The sequence below is a fragment of the Chlorocebus sabaeus genome, chromosome 26 (genome assembly GCF_047675955.1).
Source record: "Chlorocebus sabaeus isolate Y175 chromosome 26, mChlSab1.0.hap1, whole genome shotgun sequence".
Classification (NCBI taxonomy): Eukaryota; Metazoa; Chordata; class Mammalia; order Primates; family Cercopithecidae; genus Chlorocebus; species Chlorocebus sabaeus.
In genome coordinates, this window is record NC_132929.1 from 38077698 (window position 1) to 38090418 (window position 12721).

Here is a 12721-nt window from a genome sequence, read left to right on the forward strand (position 1 = left end):
AAACTGGACTGGGTCAGGCGTTTTTTGGGTGTGGTGAGGGGCAGAGAGTGAGGAGACTCTGCTATGGTGCCTTCCAAACAGGAAATGTTCAGCAAATATTTATTGAGCAAATGCATATCTGCATGAGGTAGTCACATGGGTGGTATTACAAACACCAGCCTGGATTCCAGCTCTTCAGATTAACATTTGGAATTCCTAGGAACTGTGCTGAACCTGGCAAAGATGAGAGCCCTCCTGCCAGGAGATCTTTTAGTTTGTTTCTGGAGCATTCCCAATATGAAAGCTCTCCCATTGAGGTTGGGGGAGTTTTAAATTGCCAGTGTGTTTGAAACAAGCAACATTGTCTTCTGACCTTTCCCTAGGGTCTTGCATACTTTGATATGGCAGAAGCAGGCATTGCTCTGAAGTTATAAATAACTAAGCAACTTGAGAGTTACACTCTAGGGCCCCAAGTCAAAACAGCTGATTCCAGTCTTGTCTTAAAGCAGAAAACGATCTTTTCAAAATCATGTGTGAGCAGCATGGCATTCACACAGGATATTAATCTTCCTAGAAATTTTACCAGGAAAGCAGAATGCTTCCTTTTCCTCCGCCCTAATTTTTATTTTTTATTTTTGCTTGTGTATATCTGTCATTTCAGCATATGTGAAGTGAATGACAAGATATTTGTTGTATTCACTGGTGACAGATGATAAATATCTTCACTTCTTTTTAGCTTAAAAACACTTGCTGAACTTTGATCAGCTGATGTAAGGATTAGAAATGATTTTAAGATTATTTAATCTCATTTTCCCCAAAGAATTGATCTAGGAATTGGTATAAAATCAGAAGGAGAAAAAGAAGGATCACGTTTCTGAGATAAATGTGCTCAGATAATTGCTTTTTATTAAAAGATACTGTTCTTTTTACTTCTTAGGTGTTGAAATGTCTGTTTTTTAATGAGATCATGGTTCAAGGCTGGTTTCTCAAGACGAAGTTTATCAGTCAGCACAATTTGGGAAAGGTTGGGGGTATTCTGCTATGGAATACCAAAGTCTGGTAACTGGTCATCTCATTGAGACTCAGTTGCCCACCTCCCACTACCGAGTCTCCATCAAATAGGGATGTTTATACTGTGAGTCCCTTGTCCTGAGGCTGGTCCTTCTTTGGGCAGCTTTGACTGAGTTTGGAGAATAATTGCTAGTCTGTGTAAATTTCATAATCATAACCCAGGCAAGTGCCTGGGAGGCAGAGCACAGGTGGGTGGGGTAAAATGCAGGGTGGGCTTCAGATATCAACTCTGATTTCTGTGGCCAAAGCAGAAATGCCCATGAGCTTGAGTTAGTGCAGTGAGTTAATTGCATGGTAATTAAATGCTAACATGATTGATCAGAGGAACTGTGTAATTGAAGCATAATAAAATGTGGCATGCTTAGTAAGCAATTGAGTTGTCTTCCCTAGAATGGTAGGCAGTACTGGGCAGGATGAGCGCAGATGTCTTGAACAAGCTGTTCAGTGCACAGTTTTGCCCTTTTGTCTTCTGAGGAAGATGTATGGAGTATTACTCTAAGGAGTCAAATCCCACATTCCATACCTGAGAACGAGATTCATAACTACATGTGAGATATTCTTTATTTTATAGTACTTTGCATACTTTTTGGTATATAGACTATTTACTTGTTATCATTGGTGAAATTTCAAGGTTTTTTTTTGTTTATGGGTTTTTGGGCTTTTCTGTATATATTCTGGAATCACCAAGAGGCTTCCATATATGATGTTTCCTTCTGGATGATTGAATATTTAAGCCCTATAGATGATTTTTTTTTTTTTTAAAAGACAGAGTTTCTCTCTTGTCGCCCAGGCTGGAGTGCAGTGGTGTGATCTCGACTCACTGCAACCTTCACCTCTCGGGTTCAAGTGATTCTCCTGCCTTGGCCTCCTGGGTAGTTAGGACTACAGGTGCGTGTCGCCAAGCCCAGCTAATTTTTGTATTTTTAGTAGAGACAGGGTTTCACCATCTTGGCCAGGCTGATCTCGAACTCCTGACCTTGTGATCCACCCTCCTTGGCCTCCCAAAGTGCTGGGATTACAGGTGTGAGCCACTGCGCCTGGCCAAAGCCCTATAGATGATTTTTGAAACAAAGTTTTCTTTTCAAAAAACTTTGGACAGTTTGAAATAAAAATGACCAAACTTTCTATCAAGTTGAAAAGAAATTTAGAGAAATACGATTTATCAAATAAAAAAGGTAATACGCTGGAATGAATGAAAAAATTAGGTAAAATTTTCATAACTTAGATCTTAAATTATTTTGGAAAATATGGGCCAAACTTTTCAGTTGATTTTTTAGTACAGCATTTAGAATCATGTTTTTCTATTTAGATTGTGTGTGTGTGTGTGTGTGTGTGTGTGTGTGTGTGTGTAAAATATTACTTTTAGGAGCAGTGGAGGTCTCTGCTAGCCACTGTTTAATCTCTTCCTCTTGTGAATAGAATAATAATCAATTACTCCTAATCAGTATTTTTGGTGTTTTCGTATATACATGTGTTAGTAAGAGTTACATTTATGTGGATGAATTTACTATAAGCCAGCCTGTAATCTTAGTGTTTTACTTATTTAGCTTCCTAACATTCCTATGAGGTAGGTCCTGTTTTTATCTCCATTTTACAGATAAACTAAACTATAGAAATTTGAAGTAAGCTGCTTAGGATCCCATAAGCCAGGAGTTGGACCAAGGTGATTTGGCTCTAAGATCTGTGATCATTACCCTATGCTTCCTGTCTGCGTGTACTGGACATTCTGACTGTGATGGCTTTGGAGTGGTTCAGGATCTTGGAGTAGCTGCTTCGTAAAAATAGATTGGCTTATTTTCTGAAAAATGTCTTTTTTTTTTTTTTGAGAAATTACCTTTGTATGTTAATACTGTAGTTTGCTAGTAGAGCCTGTTTGTTTAGTCGTGGCTAACAGCATTTGTTTCAGGTTATTCCATTGATTGAGCTCTATTTCTGTTACTTTCTAAGTGTTTATTGTGTGATAATAAAAACATACCCAACTGGCATCTCAAATCTGTTTGACTTAGCAAACTTGCAAGGTGTCTTCTAGCAGAATCTAGATTCCAAATAGCGGTCCAGCCTTGAGATTGAACTTCTGACACCGCAGTGTGGGTGGGAGGGTCATCCCCGCTCCTATCCTCGGCATGGCTTGCCTGGAATGCACATGCGCTGCTTAGAACGGCCCAGCTTGATCCTCTGGTCCCCTCCTTGTAGCGTCTCACTGATCACAGAGAACCAGGGAGGAGAGGGGCTTTCGGGAGCTTGTCAGGTCATGGCCATCCGTGCGCCTCCTTTATAGACAGGACCACTGAAGCTAGGGGAGGCTGTTGGGCTTGCCTGAGCCATCTCCCACTTCCCTGCCTGGAACTCCCTCCCTCCGCCCTGCCTCCTAAATGCGTGTGCTCCGTGGAGGTAGAGAGAATCCAGTGGTTTTGGATTCCGTGTCCACACCCAGTTGTGTCCCAGTCAGAAAAGGAAATATTTAGCTTGGGGTTTGGATAAGGATGTTAGTTTCAAATTAATCCTGTACTTAGAATATTTTATTTCTGTAAGTCATGTGAAAAAAATGTTTTTTAGCGAATAGGAAAAGTTTTTAAGACTATTGGGATCTTCCCAGTAGTCTGTATCCTCTTCATTCTTAGTGATGTTTGTCACTGGCAGCCTTAGTAAAGCATCTTGCAAAACAGGGGCTGGTAAGATGTGGTCCCAGTACCCCAAATGACTTGTGTTCAGCCTCCCTTCTCACGACAGGTGCTGCCAGCCCCTTTGGGTCAGCACTGGGGAACCCCCGGAGCATGCCGTTTTCCTCAGGGGCCCTGGAAGAGGGTTCTGAAATGTTAGCCCTTGGGTGGTGAACCAGAGGGTGGGGCCCTGGGCTTTGGGATCAGCTAGGCTTGGGTGTCGCTTAGTAGCTTTGTGCAAATCATTTGATCATTCTGAGCTTCAGTTCCTTAAGCTGTAAAATGGTGCTTACCTTATGCAGTAGTTGAGATAATTTAGATGATGAGATGGCATAGAAATAGGTGTATGATGATAATATATGTATCATATATAAATATTGCCCAACACATAGTAAAACGTACTACTTTGAACTGGGACTATGACTTGGCCTGTCATTTAATTTGTAAGTTATGGGTGTTGTAATTTGGGGGCCTCCATGGAGCCTCGGTTCTTTTATCCCCACTAATTCATGCATGGTGATATTTTGTCTGCTCCGGGGTGATGCTGTGGCAGGTGACTGAGGGTTTGCTGATCTTGCAGGAGAGACAGTGAGTGCCTGGGCACCAAGCAATACCCTTTCTCTGCCTTGCCTGCCCCCAGTGCCTCCAGGTCCTTGGAATGACTCTCTGAGAATTAATATAATCTGTTTTTATGGATGTGATAGAAGACAACCCCCAGAGAATCTGGTTACATGGTATAAAGTGATACCACATGCTCTTCCTAAGTCTAGGAAAAGAAATGTATTTGGAATGAAGTGTAAAAGTTAAGACACAAAGATTGTCTTTTGGCCCCAAGTACAATTCGAAAACATTTTGACAAGAACTTCCTACAATATTATTGGGTTGATTATTTATTTTGTGCTGTTCATCTCGCCCAATGCTAGGCTCTACAGTTAAGTCGTCTTTCTGTCTTCCCTGTGGAAGTGACCTCCAGACATTGATCCCTCCTGTGGTTGTACTGTTTCAAGCTATTTTGATAAGGCTGAACTAGCATGATCAGGACATGACAAAACAGCTATTAGCAGCACTTGTTATTGATGGCATATGAATGTGGTAAAAAATACGGGCTTCTGATGAATCTGTTACTGTGTTTTTTTATGTTGAGGAATGTTTCTAAGTTGAAGAAGGGCTGATGAGAATATAAGAGTGACTCCATACCTTTCCATGAAAATTCAACACCTATCCTCAAAACAGCTGGGTCTAGCTCCAAATTGCCCACTGTAGTCTTGTGAAAATTTCTTTGAATTCTCCCTTTTTTTCCTCAAAAGTACTTAGACTTCACATTCTATCCCATAGTGCATTTTATTTGTTTTTATGTTAAAATGCTACTTTTCTTTGCAAATGTTAGAAGAGGGTGGACTTGCCTGTAAGAGGTGCCATGTTCATCTTGCAGCTCTCCTATCTGCAGTGGGCCCTGGGGGAGCCCCCTGCCGACCCCACCCCCAGCGTGAGAAGCGGAGTCCTTTCTGCCACTGACAGAGGGATGTTTGTGGGAGTAAGTGGCATGCTTCGTGGAGTTCACCCCTGAATGTTGACGATTGACCCCAGTTTCCTTAGTCAATTATTACGAAATTTCTAGAGATTGGTATATCTAACTCACGATTAGATCATTTATGTTTAAACCATTCTTTTGAGCCAGAGTGGAATGAGTGACCCCGTTTTTCTGAATTTCTTGCCTTTAGTTAATACAAAAATAGGTGTTTAACTTGCCTTCAGATGATCTCTTCCGGGTGTTTTTCTGAGAAGCCACTCTTAAAACCCAGCAGTAACCCTGGTTGATTTTGCACCTGTTCAGTGGGGACTGTGCCTGAAATGCTCCCTTGCTGTGCCCTGGTATTTAGTCCTGGTCAGTGCACTCAGGAGGCCTGTAAAACTGAACTCTAGTCTTAAATACTCTTCTTCCAGCACTTACTTCTTCAGTCACAAAGTTGCTTTGCCCACCCAGCTGCTGTCCTGGGTCAGAGCTGGAAGCAGAGAAGTCTAAGCTTAGTGTACTTTGGATGATGTTTTTTACACATTTGCCACATGACAGACTCGAGCCCCTCAGCACCTTTTTGTGTGGAATTTTAGTCTTTTAGTGGTGAAATTACCACATCATTTCTTAGGCCCTCTGACTGAACTGGTTGTCTGTTCCCAGAAGAGGCTCACTTCTGGACCTCTCTTGGTTCAGAAATCTGCCCTCTCTTAGTGGAAATTTATTTCCCTTCTTTTCTTTGTTTAACCTTTCCCCCATTCTGGATAACATATTGATCCTAAGTAGCATAGTAACTCTAAATAGCCACCCAAAGTCCCACAGCAACTTAAATTGCTGTAGAGGCTACTCATAACTAAATAAACCACTCTGTCTTACCCTTTAAGATTCTTACAGGAGACTTCAACAATTTAGATGGTAATTGCTAAGAGACATGATGTGCTCTTTCCGAGTGTACATTTTCTTTCTTCTCATAGATGGTATTTGAGGTTCTGTAATGATGTCAGTTTGACAGACATAGAGCCAACCATAAACAAATTCTTGGGTTACCCTTGCATTGAAGTACGTCGATGAAATGAGTGGCTATTTGTCCAGATGTGATTTGTGCACAGTGTGTCCTGGTTTCTTGGAAGAAGAACCATCCTACACAAATCCTCCATGCTGCTCTGCTGGTTTGGATCAGGATGTTTTGGGCATCTTCAAGACTTCCCTGCCCTGTTTGGATTGGTAACAGTATCTGTTTCCCGTTCACCTGGCCTGCAAAACTGAACTCTAGTCTTAAACCCTCCTCTTCCAGCACTTACTTCTTCAGTCACAAAATTGCTTCAAGCCTGCTTTCCTGACCTCCTGATGCAAGGATTCTAATTTCTCCTAGTTAGCTTTGATTGGTGCCCCAACCTCTAATCTCTCAATACCCCCCTTTCATGCGTCCAAGTTACAGTTGCTACATGGGCATACCCAAGTTCTCCACTTTGCTCCAGCTGCTCTTCCTGCCTCAGGAGCCTCTGGTCATGCTGAGCCTTCTCACAATGATGACCTAGATCCTCCATCTCTTCCGACATGGTCCAGCCACAGCCCCTTCCTTACTGCTTTGCAGGCCCTTTGCTGAGCTTTTCCTTTGCTTGCTGTGCCTGTCTACCAGTTGCCAGATGTTGAGAGCCACCTTGTTTCCCAAAGCCAGCTCCAGTGATCCCTCTTTTAGGGTCCCTCCCACCACCTGCCTGCCAGGTGGGAAGTGATAGCTTTCCTGCTCAGCACCTGTGATGCGTTGTCTCTTCCTAGTGCTGGTGTCCTTTGCTTTGTGTTAGAACTTCCTGCTCTATTGTAAATGTTGGATTTCCTTCCTGCTTGGACAGGGAGATGTCTTATAGCCCAGGGTCAGCTGGAACAGTGGAGGGAGTGTATCCCGTAACCTTGTAGACCTGGGTTTACCTTTTGCTAAGGGCAAGTCACTTAACCTCCAGTTACCCATTTGTGAAATGGCCCATCATTCTTCCCCCGCAGGGTGATTGTGATGGTGAAAAATGAGGTGTGACAGATACTGACGGGCCTAGCAGAGTGTCTGGCACGTGGACAACTCAGTAAATTCCAGATCCTTCTCTAGGTTTCAATCCGGATAGGGTCTAGAGGTTCAACACAAAATTGGTGCTAAATAAATATTGATGGAATTTCAGAGCCTTTCAGAGCCTGTTTGGCGTTTTGCAGCTACAGATTAAATGATGTAGTCTTGTCTGTTGGAGGCTGTAGCCTTGTCTGTTGGAGCTGTGACTCTGGCTCTGTTTCACTGATTTCTGTCTCTAGGACAGAGAATACTCCACATCTCTTACAAGTTAACCCCTCCGCCCTCTACTAACTGGAGCAAAAGAAACACTTGTCAGGGAGTTGGCGGAAACCTCAACATTAGCTTTGCTGTAACTTGAAAGACACATCTTTCTACTTCTTTGCATAATATATGCACGCAGCACACACTGTACCCAGCTGCTTTACTCTGGTCACCAGTTGCTTGTTGGCTACTAGCCTAGTAGGCGCGCACCTCCAGCTTTTTTAGTTCTTGTCAGTAATGAATTTCCTAGAGGCTCTTATTACTTGAGAACATAACTTTTGAATACATTATGAATGAGGTTTTACCTGATTTCATTATGTCAGTAGTAGTATGAAAAAATAACCATAAAACTTTCTTCATTGTGGCAGTAAGGTATAATTCTGTTAAAAAGATCAAAAGTCTAATGCTCTTAAGAAAAATCCGGAGTCTCCCTTTACAAGTACATATGGTATGTTGGGAACAAAGTTTTAATGCGGTGCTTTTTTCCCCCTCAGAGGTCTTTTATAACCTGTGTTAGGCAGATGAGCTTGTTTGATTAAGAGTGGTAATTCATTCAGAGTAATCATTAGCATGTAAACATAATCTGACCTTCACGTACTATAAGAAGAGATTTTAGCAGTTCATGGGCATTGACTTTTGACAGAGGGAAAGAAAGGGAAATTGTATCAGTCAGTTTGGTGTATTTCAAAACATGGAAATTAAATTTTGTGTCAGGTTGTGATTGTAATTGAAGTGTTAAAAACTTCGAGAGTGGTAAATTGCATTTAATCTCTCAGTAGTCCTTAAGTGAGTATTCAACAGTTATCTTCCTAAATAATTGGCATTGCTAATGAGAAGAGTTAAATCAGTTTCTATCTTTACCCTGTTGGAGTATGGAATTAACAAACTGGGAAAGTAAAAACTTTCCCAGAAGAGAGTAAATGTGCAAAATGGTTTTTAAAAATGTATACCTCATTTACATCAGGGAGAGCAGAAATGTAAGTCTGGAACATTTTGTGGAGAGGAGCAGGTATGAGGCAAAGGTACAGACCTAGGAATTAAGAGCATGTGAGCCTTGGAACTCCCTACGCACTCTGTTTCCTTCTCTGTCAAATGAGGCTGCTCAGCTAGAGAAGATCAAAGGCCCATTTTAATTATAAGATTTTATTATTTCTGTTTCTCTGATTTTTTTTTCATCTTCTATTTAAATCTATGTGGTAGATGGCTATCTTCAGTCATCCTCCCAATATACTTTTAATCCCCCCAAAAGTATACTTATCGTATCAGTTAGCTATTGCTGTTAACTCAGCACTGTGTTGGTGAGATTGATCCATGTTGTTGTTTGCATGACTGGTTTGTTCATTTTTATTGCTGCATACTAATCCATTGTGTGAATATACTATAATTTATCCATTTTACTGTCAGTGGAAATTTGCATAGTTTCCAGACTTTGGCTACTCCAAAGAGCCAGCAAGTTGTGGTCTTGTTTTCTGGCATACCTTTGTGCAGGAATTTAAAACTTTCTCTTTCTCCTTTTATTTGAAATATAACTATAACAGATCCTATTATGTGTTGAGTTTAGTAAACTCTGTGATGAGTGTTCTTCCTGAAGGAGAGGGCATTTCTTACTTAGATACAAGAAATTATCCTGAGGCTTATCGGCGTAGACATACTACCAGTGACTAAAGGATCACTGAAAACATGCATACAGTTTCTAGTTTTTAATTTGATCTTCATTTTAAGTGCCCTCTGTACATGTTGGGTGTTTTTTTGGTGTTTTTCATACATCTGATTTTTTTCCAGACGTGTGTTTTTATATCAGACTCCAGTGAATTCTTTTGGTAGTGGACAGGTCGTAAAGTATAAATAAATCCAGCAGAACATACTTGCCATTCCTCTTGTAGGCACCCTCTGCCTGTCCTTCATGTGTGCTGGGCTTACCCCATAGCAGCTGTGGTTTCTGGCATGTCCTGCTGTGCAGTGGCTGGCTGCTGCTGAACCCCCTATGCAATGGGATCCTGGGTGGGGAAGGGCAGCTCTGATATGATGTGGCCAGGAGTCGAAGGGAGCCAATCAAGTGTGAATTCCAAAACTGAAGACATTTGATTAGTGTGACTCTGCCTTGTGGATCATCCAATGCAACCATCTCTTTTTACAGGTGGAGATGTGGGTTTAGAGAGGTCAAGTGACTTGTGCAAGTAGAAACTGTGTCTTTTGCTGCCATTCCTGTTGCAGCTTATATGAAATTATTATTTATAGATTAGAGGGTAAGGCAGTATGAAAAGAAGACAGTGTGCTCACAATTTATTATCGTTGTTGGCAATAAGACCTTCTAAATTAGGTCCAGAACAACATGTGAATTTGCCTTCTCCTTTTTGCAGATGACACATAGCATCCTTTCCTCTTTGGATTATGTTTTCAGTATTTTTATATGGGTCATAGGTTTATTTTGGTCCTAATCACATTATGCAGTTAGGAGTTTTGCTGTTCTGCCTGAAGAATTCTACATTTTACTTGATTTGTTTTGACTACAAATAAGACAAAATGTATCTGTTGGATGAAGGAACATGTTCACTCTATGGTGTTGGTAGTGACCTATAATTATCTCAAATCTTTTGATTTCAACTTTGGGTGTGTGCTTGCTTCTAGACAGCTGCTGCAGCCTTCATCCCCATCTTGTCTCTTTTCTTCCCATGACTGCAGGCCTGGTGGTATCCTTCTGCCTTTGGTACCATCCGTCTCTGCCCACCCAGCTTAATTGGACAGAAGCTCTGGGGGGCAGGCGATCAGTCATACCACGACTCATTTGTCTGTGCAGTCCTTCTTAGTAGCTGTACCGCACATCATTTTGAGAGCAGAAAATTTTTTTGGAGCTGCTTGTGTAAGATTTTAGGTAGGAGGTGAGGTAAGTAATTGCATGAGGCAGCATTATGTATTGATAAACTTGGTCCTGAGCTTTATTTGAAAGGTGTAGGGTGACTGGAGAGAAGGGAGACGTGGGTTTCACTGGGACCATCCAGTGATGGGATTGTTCTGACTGTGATGCTGTAGGTTGAAGATATGGCTGCTCCGTCACCATGTGGCACCTCCTCACTGTTACTATTTCATTGAAGATCAGTGAATACAGATGAAAGAGCGAATAAGATTTCAGTGGCTGGTGGATGTTCTGAAGCCAAGGACAGCGAGAGGTTGCTGCTAATTCAGAGATCACCAAACCTTTGCCCTTCCTCCCACTTTGTGCCTTGGAGTTCCCACTTTCTGCACCTGTGCCTTTCGTCCTTTAGCCTCTATTTGCCTGTCCAGTCTTACTGCTCCTTAGGCTCACCCTTGTCCCTTTGTCCTCTTCCTTTTCCTTCTTACCCTGAACTGCTCTTAGTAGAAAATCACAGTAAAGGTTCAAGCATTTGTTGTACTTGGAATAAAATGGGATGTTTCATGTTTTTGCTTGAAAAATAACTGAGTTAAATCCTTGTAGAAACAAACATAAAGATATCCCAAACAAAATTGTTTCTACTTTTTAAGTTTGCTTGGGGGCCTTGGTGGTTTACCCCCACCACATTGGTCGAGCAGTGGAGAAAAATGAGGTGGTGATTGCTGTTTTGCAACGAACCTGAATAATTATTCCTCACCCCCAATATTTTAATTTTGTACCCCTTTTGTAAACAAAAAAATGACATTGGCCTGGAGAATGAGGACTCTACTTACATTCTAATTTGTTTTTTAAAAGTCAAACACACTGCTAATGTTATAAGAGAATTGGTGCTTTGTGGCTTACCACATTACCCACTTGGAAAAACAAACATGTTAACTCTAAGGAACATACTGATTTGATGGTACAAATGTTTCCCAGAGCTGTTGGGTAAGTCTGTTTGTCTCTTTCTTTTTTTAAATGAAATAATTATGGGAGACTCTGCAGCCATGCCCCAGCTCTGCCACTTACTTAAATATCCCTGGACATATTACTTGAACTGTTTAAGCCTCAGTTTTCTCATAAGAAAAATGGAATTAATGATTTTACTTAGCCATAAGATTGCTGTGTAGAACGAGAGTAAACACTGACATCAGACTGAGCACATAGTAAAGAGCTCATCAAATATTGGCTAGCAGCCTTTTTTTTTTTTTTTTTTTTTTTTGAGATGGAGTCTCGCCCTGTTGCCCAGGCTGGAGTGCAATGGCACGATCTTGGCTCACTGCAACCTCCACCACCCGGGTTCAAGTGCTTCTCCTGCCTCAGCCTTCTGAGTAGCTGGGACTACAGGCGTGCGCCACCATGTCCGGCTAATTTTTGTATTTTTGTAGAGACCGGGTTTCACCATGTTCATCGGACTGGTCTTGAACTCCTGACTTCGTGATCCGCCCACCTCAGCCTCCCAAAGTGCTGGGATTACAGGCGTGAGCCACCGCCGGCACATTTCTGTGTAGTTATTTGTGTCAGAGGCAGGAAGGAGCCACACAGCTTGGAGAAGTAGGAGGAGCATAGGCTTTGAAGACAAATAGACATGGGTTCAGATTTCAGCTCATTAGCAAGTTTGGTAAGACTTTAAACTGGTCTGAGCCTCAGGTTTCTCAACTGAGAATTAAATTTCTATCTGCTTCATCAGTGTTTTGAGGACTAAATAGGCTAGAACATGCAAAATATGGTGAACAGTGGACAGCCATGACCGGCAGTGTTTTTTGTTTGCGTTTTTGAGATAGAGTTTTTGCTCTGTTGCCCAGGCTGGAGTGCAGTGGCGTAATCTTGGCTCTCTGCAACCTCTGCCTCCCAGCTTCAAGCAATTCTCCTACCTCAGCCTCCCCAGTATCTGGGATTACAGGTGCCCACCACCACACCTGGCTAATTTTTGTATTTTTAGTAAAGACAGTGTTTTACCATGTTGGCCAGGCTGGTCTTGAACTGCTGACCTTAAGTAATTCACTAGCCTCAGCCTCCCAAAGTGCAGGGATTATAGGAGTGAGCCACGGCGTCTGGCTTGCAATGTCTTTTTTAGTGTGGATTAGTGGTATAATGATTTAAGATTTTTTGAGCACTTTACATGTGCCACACACAGTTCTAAGCAGGATTAGAAATATTAACTTGTTTAAACGTCACAATTCTAAGAGGTAGCTACTACTATTATTCTTATTTTATGGATAAAGAAACTGAAGTTTAAGTGGTTAAGCAACTTGCCCAGGGTCATAGACTTCTATGCTGTAGAGCTG

At 41.7% G+C, this 12721-nt stretch overlaps 1 protein-coding gene across 4 annotated transcripts in view; it reads left to right on the top strand.

Moving 5' to 3' along the window:
• TLN2 (talin 2) overlaps positions 1–12721 on the top strand; it is a 451144-nt gene that overhangs the window by 117876 nt on the left and 320547 nt on the right. The gene's annotated exons all lie outside the window — the stretch shown is intronic.